Source organism: Pteropus vampyrus, unplaced genomic scaffold (assembly GCF_000151845.1).
Source record: "Pteropus vampyrus isolate Shadow unplaced genomic scaffold, Pvam_2.0 Scaffold32, whole genome shotgun sequence".
NCBI lineage: Eukaryota > Metazoa > Chordata > Mammalia > Chiroptera > Pteropodidae > Pteropus > Pteropus vampyrus.
Window position 1 is genome coordinate 548,441 of NW_011888813.1, and position 7,070 is coordinate 555,510.

The window sequence follows — 7,070 nt, forward strand, 5'->3', positions numbered from 1 at the left end:
TCCTGCTCTGTCACCCCCACCCCCACTTATCTTCTCCTAGGGGATCTCTCTCCTGGTCTCCACCACCACTCATCTCTAGGAGGTTCTTCAGACCCCTTCAGTCTCTGCTCCAAACTCCTTAGTACAGTACAAAGATTTATTGAGCATTTGCTACGCGCTGGACCCTGAGTCAATCTCTACCTTCTAGTCGCTTAGAATTTCATGGGGGCAGTAAAGTTAGCATAGTCACCATTTTGTTTCTGAGTCTTGAGGCTCCATCCCATTCCTATGGGACTCTAGGGAGAAAAAGGCCTTGCCCAGTCCCTCCCTTTCTAGTTCCTAGACCACTGGACACTATATTTGGCCCTAATCAATGTAAATACACTCTAAGGTCCAGACCAAGAGAGGCTTAGCTGGGGTATTCCCTGCCCCTCTCCTACTGGAGGAAGCCCAGGTCAGGGAAGCAGGAAACAAACTCACCGTGGGGTTCACCTAGAATTTGGTTTGGCTGTAAAGAAACAAGAAACTCAAGAGTAATAGTGGCTTAAATAAAGTAGACAGGTATTGCCCTCATGTAAATGAAGTCTAGAGCTAATATAGTCACTCTACAGTGTCAGGAAGGATACAAGCCCTTTCTAGTACTCTGCCCTTTCTAGTATTCTGTCCTTTCATTCCTCATGTGCAGTTCTCATCATCTTGGTGGAGGTGGCATTTTAGGGCTGGCAAAGCCCTTCATGACATCAGGACCCAGGCTTCTTCTATATTGTTTTCCCACCATTCTAAACATGCAGCTCCTACCTCATGGCCCAAAATGACTGCTCAAGCTCCAGCCATCAGGTCAACATTCCACCAGCATGAAGTAGAAAAGAAGGCTGAGGATAGGCACACTGTCTTGCCTAAGGACACTTCCTGGAAGTTACTTATGATACTTCCATTTATCTCCCATTGGTTAGAACTTAGTCATATGATCATATCTAGAAACAAAGAAGGTTGGGAAATTAGTCTTTATTCCAGGTAGGTCCAATTCCTGGGGAAGAAAAAGAGGATGATTATTGAGGAATCATGAGAAATCTCTACCACATCTTTCCTATAAGGTATCATTTCTGCCTACGGAAGGTGCCTCTGCCTAGCAATCTCTTTGGCATGAATGAACCAGGACAATAACCCAAAAACCATAAGATCACAGAAGAAGAATTATACCAAGACAGTAATGAGGTAATTTCCTCTCTGTGTATAAATGATATTTGTGTTTGGCTGTGATTATCATCATGGCCAACATTCAGTACTGTAAACATCCCATGCTCTCAGCTGCACATAGTCCTGGCTCTGCTGGTCCAGCTATAGCATCCCTCCCTCATCCCTGACATGAACCTGCTATGTACCAAACACTGCCCCTCATCCCTTTCTAGAGTGAAATCTGGCTGAAGTGACTGAGGGAAGCAGTGAGGGGGAGGCCCCGTGACAACAGCTGTTGCACGGCCAGAGCAAAGCAGCGGTTGCCTTGGTGAGTTGGGCAAAGAGGCTTCTAGGATGCTGCTAAAAGTATTTTCCTGACTTGCCACTGCCTTCTCTTTCTTGCTTAGGAGACACCTCTTGGGGGCTATAGCCCTTCAGTCCCTCCTTCTCTCTCCTTCCCCACTTTAAAAATACTCATTTCCCTGATCATTACCTGTTCCTATAAGAAGGGGTTCTCAAGTCCTCAGGCACCATAGGGTGTGGATGAGGGATGGGATATTGACATTGTTTTTCTCTGCACCCTCACACCAGCCCTGCACCTTAGGTACTTCATCCCCATTTGACAGATGAAGATGCTGAGCCTGAGAGCTGCTAAGCCATTGGTCCTGGTCACCCAGCTCATAGATGGCAGCCCTATAACTGGACATAGCTCTCTGATTCGAAGATTCACAACACTTTCATGAGTTATCCAGACCAGGTAAGATTCTGACTACAGAATTTCAAGCATGCTGCCAGATGCAGAGGAGATATTTGGGGCAGCCCACATCCTGGAACAGGGCTTGGGGACAGAAAATGTTTGCAGCACTGACTGTACCCCCTATGCCCCACTTTTCAGGGATATGCTTGGAGCAGGGAGAGAAAATATGACTTTGCTGGTAATGTTAGTAATAAGTCATGTAAGTCATGTAATGGGCCTGTGTTTTGGGTAGACCCTTGAGGAAAAAAAAGCTGTAAGCACCATTGGCTGCCCTCCATCCCTGTCCACCTCATGCTCCCTGGGCAGCTTCTCCACGCTTGGACCCATGATCTCCAGCGACACTGGATCTGCCCTCTCTCCCATCTCCCCAATCCCAGAAAAATCATTCCTTCACTTAGCAAGGGAGGCCGCATACCTATGCCTTCAGTTCCCCATTCCACCCCTTGGCTCTTCCCTCTTTGCTCCTCAGTCCTAGGGCTGCTAGATCTGGGTAATGCTGGGAACTCCCCAGAGAGTCCAAAAGTGGAGAGGTGCCTTCTCCCCTCTGCAGGCCAGCTCCCCAGAGAATTCCATACCTGGAGGCCTGTCTGGGCAGCTTGACCCCATCCCCGCACAGCTCCATTCAGCAACTAAGAGGAGGAGAAGGGGAGAAGGGGAGGAGACTGGGCTGGCCGTTAGGGGTTAAGACCACCTCAGCTCACATCCTGGACCAGGTGCTTGACGTTCTCCAATTTCATATGCACATGCCTGCTCCTACATACAAACACACACTCATGCACATGCCAGCATGCTTGTACGCATGCACTCAAACTCTCACAAATACATACACACGTATATACACATGCACACTTACACACACACCATATATACCTCAGTCCAAGTTCTAAGGCAGAATGCTCTTATGGGTCAGAGTCTGAGCTTGTAAGTCAGACGGATGCTTTTTCACAACTGCAATAATAGTCTTTAAACAAAGGTTTCTCATTTCAGAAGGCAGTATATGAGATTTGAACCATACCAAGGTGCAATGAGTATGATGTTAACTTCCTTCCTGCTGCTCTCAGTCTCTTGTTCTCCTCCCTAGGGGCAACCCTTGTCACCACTTATTTGTGTGTTGCATTCTCTTCCAGTGCTTGAGCGTGCTGGCCCCCCGGCACACTGCCCTGCACTCTGCTTTAGTTCCTGTTCGTGCGAATGTACCATTTGGGCCATCTGTGGTGCTGGGTGCGTGCAAGTCTACCAGGCTCTGAGCTGCTCAGAGGTTGCCTGGCACCCTTTCTTAGCGCGATTGCTGTACCTGGTGACTGCTCATGTTCATGGACACACAGAGCGCCTCCGCCTTTTTAATGGCAGCCTGGCATCCCATCATGCACATGCACCGTGATTCACTTAATGTGCCCTACTAAGTGATCACAGTTTGCTTCAGCTGCTTGCTTTGCTTTATTTGCTGCTACCTCTGGATCTTTAGTGAGTACCTGCCCGTATACTTTAGCCACATGGATATGCATATCTGTCAGAACTGGGTATGAAGGAGGGACCTGGCCTCTTGCACCTTACTTTCTGAATCTGTGGATGATGACAATCAGAGCAATGACCTCAAAGGGTGAGGATGATATGATATCATCATGTTGAGTGCCTAGCACAGTGCAGAGCACACGGGAACCGCGAATGTTAGTTCCTGAGGGGAGAAGCTCAGGAATGAGTGAGCGAGGGACCGTGGCAGGAGTCTGCCCATCTCCCCTGCTCAAGGCAACCAAGGTTAGATCACAGGGGCTCAGCCTGGGAGGTGCCCTGCCCTTGTGATAGGGTCAGAGTCAGAGACATTAATGCCTCTAGCCAGACAGTATGGGTGCCACAAGGAAGAGAAGCAGGGAGTGAGGGAAGGGTAGGTAAGGGGGCCCAGGAGAAGCACTGGAGCCAGAGTGAGGAGCGGGCCTGGATTTCCTGCGGAGTCATTCCCACTGGAGCTCTGAAGGAGGGGGCGGGCCTGCTGTGAGTGATTGAGGAAGGGGGGGCCTCAGCATGCAACACACACACACACACACACACACACACACACACACACACACACACACCTCCCAGCAGAGAGCAGCTTTGTTCTCCATAAAATGTAAAAGCCATGGAAACAAAGGAAAGGCTGCTCCCACTGCCCCTGTCCCGCTCTGTCCTCACCCGTCCCCTCCTTCCATCCTCATCCAGCCCCCTCTCTGTCTTCACTCCATTTCCACCAGTCCTCTCTTCTGTCCGGCCCCAATCCTGCCCCTAGGGCCACCAACTATCTTGGATGGCCCAGGATGACTGACAGTCTCAGGGACAAGTTGATCACCCTACCTGCCCGTCTCCATCTCCTTCCTCATCTCCACCCGCTGGTCCTTTGTTAATCATGCTGACTGGCCTCGCTGGGGAGTAGAAGCTTCCTGGCTGAGGTGGCATTTTGATGTAATGAACTTTCATGAGACTCATCAGGTGCTGTGGGGCACAGAGACCAGTGAGGCTAGGTCCCTGTGCAGAGGGGCTTATAGTCTGGGGGGGGTAGAAAGGTTGAGGATGGAGTTAGTTCCCCTAGAGTGAGTTGGGTGCCAGTCCTCGCAGGGTGGGGCTGCCTGTAAGTGGCAGGGACCAGATGGGCTAGGGGCTCAGAGGACAGGCTGCATGGAGGACACAGTGCTTCCTGCCATTAAGTCACTTTTTGTCTTAGAACAAAATCTCAACACCTGACTGTTGTCTAACACCTGGCTCTATACCCGTCTGGGCGTATTTCTAGTCACATGGACCTGGTTTATGGAAAAGTCTGAACTTGACAGGATTCAAACAGGAAACAGTTTTTGCTTTGTCTCTCATCACAGTCTTCACCCACGCTTGGTCACATCTCTTCCTCTGGCCCTGAAGAATATTCCTGGCGGATTCCCAGTTTTCTGATCAAATTTCCTATTTTTTTTTTCAATTATTGAAAATCCAGGTTAGTCTAGTCCAATTTATTTTTATTTATCTTTTATTTTTTATTATGGTGACTGGTTAATGATAGTCTAGAACAATTTAAGAGTTAAACATCATATACAAATATAGAGTGATTCCTCCTTCGAGGACCAAGGAAGGCTAAGAACGGGGGCTGGGGTTTCTCCTCTCTCCCTCCGCATCAGAGTGCTTTCACTTCCAGGGTTTGAAGCTGGGTGGGAGGGGTGGGGATGAGGGCTGGAGGAAAACAGCCACAGGTCTGCAGTGCTTGGGGCGGGGGTGGGGGGGTGGGAGGTGGGGGTGGGGGGTGCGGAGGGGGATTGTGTGGCAGGCTTCCAAGCGGGGTGAGCTGGTGAATTCTCTGGAGAGAGGGCTTCTCCAGCTAGACTTCTCCCAGCATACCCTGGCATCCTGAGCCTCAGGCCCACCACTGCGATTCCTCCCCAGCTACCTCCTAGGGTTTACCTGAGCCACAGGAAACTCCTGCACCCTTGCTGGACAAATGCGGACATGCAGGCCACCTCTACTGCCCGCAGCGCTGCCTATTTCCCTTCCCATCTCCCCTTCTATAGGACACAGGACAGGTTGGTCAGCAGATAACTAAGAAACGGGATACCAGTCCCTCCCTTCACTGGCACTCTACTCTCTGTGAGCGAGTCTCTTGCAGCCCTCCCTCCACCTCCAGAAAGGAGGCGGGGTGGGGGGGCAGTGCACCCCGCCCTAGCCTGGGAACCTCTGACCTGTGCAATCGCATAGGGCCTCATGTCCAGGAGCACCCCACGCTAATGGGCTAGTATTCTGCTGTCTTGAAATTCTTTATACTTTTTGAACAAAATTTACTCATTTTCATTTTTCACTGGCCCCGGAAAATTTTGTCCCTCCTGGAACTGACTGCTCTGACCATCTTCATCTGCTTGTAGAAAGGAGGGGAGGGGTGCTGGTGCTGGTTAGAGTTAGCAGGGCTGATTCCGACACCTGAAAAGACCCTGGGAAGGGCCACAGGCTACAGTGATTTCTACCTCCTTTTACAGTGAGAGATGCTCGACACCCCATTATCCTCCGAGCCTGCTGTTGAGCCCCTTTAGCGAAGTTTTCACTTCAGTTATTGTACTTTTCAACTTCGGAATTGTGGGGGTCTTTAACCTCAATAAGACATCAACACAAGGACCCAACTACTCTTTAATGACCTAGTCCTGCAGGACATCAGACAGGCTCAAGACAGAATTGAGGTGAGTCTATGTAGGCTTCGAGCCCACAGCTCTGTCTGGAATGCTGTTTGGGTAAATTCTGCCTGGGAAAACCCTCCCTCTCAAATGTCTTCAAAGTTCCAACACAACAGTGGTGCATCCTTTGTGATGTCATTAGCATCTGCCTCTGACCCAGCCTATCAGAAGTTTCCAATATTGATAATTGGTGGTGGATGACAATGACCTCTAACCAGTCATGAATTTTCCCTCTTCCAGGAGAGAAGTACTAGTAAAGGAGGTTTCTGCTAGCTAACAGCATCTACCTGTTGGGGTCTTGGTGAGTGGGCCCCCAGGGGAAATGGGGGACAGGGAGGCCAGGGCTGTGCCAGCAGAGCGGAGGCCTAGATTCTCTGCCATGAAGGGCCAAGTGGTTAGAAGGCCCTGACTTCTCCACTCTGGCCCAACAAATTGGGAAATGTCAGCTTCCATTGAGGGGTCAGCACTGTGTTCTAGACCTAAACCCGAAGTCTGTCCTCTCTTAAAATCTTAGCTCTATGTGTGGTTAAACAGAGGAGACTGGAAAAATAATTTTTCATTGCAATACTTTACTCCCCTACCTTCTGTACAGAAAATAAACTCCCTTCTGTGTGGAAAGGGCAGATTAGAGTGCGTGATATAAGCCTAAGCTCCCCAAATGGACTCTTTTGAAGAGTCTCGATTTGGCTCTTGAGGACAGGGGATGCCCGAGAATATCTGGATTGTCATTTAATGTGTGAATAGTGACATGATTCTGCTTTGAAAATGCTGTCCCCATCAGTGACATAAGTTTACATTATGGATCCTATAGAAAAATCTGTGGCATCTCATGCCCGTTCCTCCAGGCCCCCCACTGCACCCTGCTTACTCCGTACCTGGTGGTCTCACCTAGCACCAGGCCTTGGGATGATCGGGGACATTCGTGTAGCTCTCCTGCCTTGCAGCTTAAACTCACTGGAGTTGAGCTGATGAGAAACAAGCGG

The 7,070-nt window shown here is 49.8% G+C and overlaps 1 protein-coding gene across 4 annotated transcripts in view; it reads left to right on the top strand.

Annotated features, from left to right (window-relative positions):
* The window catches only part of TMEM63C (transmembrane protein 63C), an 80,184-nt gene that overhangs the window by 3,041 nt on the left and 70,073 nt on the right, over positions 1 to 7,070 (top strand). For 2 of the 4 annotated variants that reach the window (XM_011357061.1, XM_011357063.1), the window contains exons 1-4: positions 1,389 to 1,483; positions 1,782 to 1,912; positions 5,896 to 6,093; positions 6,328 to 6,388. The gene's annotated coding sequence lies outside the window, so the exon portion shown is untranslated. Of the gene's footprint in view, positions 1 to 1,388; positions 1,484 to 1,781; positions 1,913 to 5,895; positions 6,094 to 6,327; positions 6,389 to 7,070 lie in introns of those variants that run through there. The other 2 variants (XM_011357060.1, XM_011357062.1) reach the window with 1 other exon arrangement.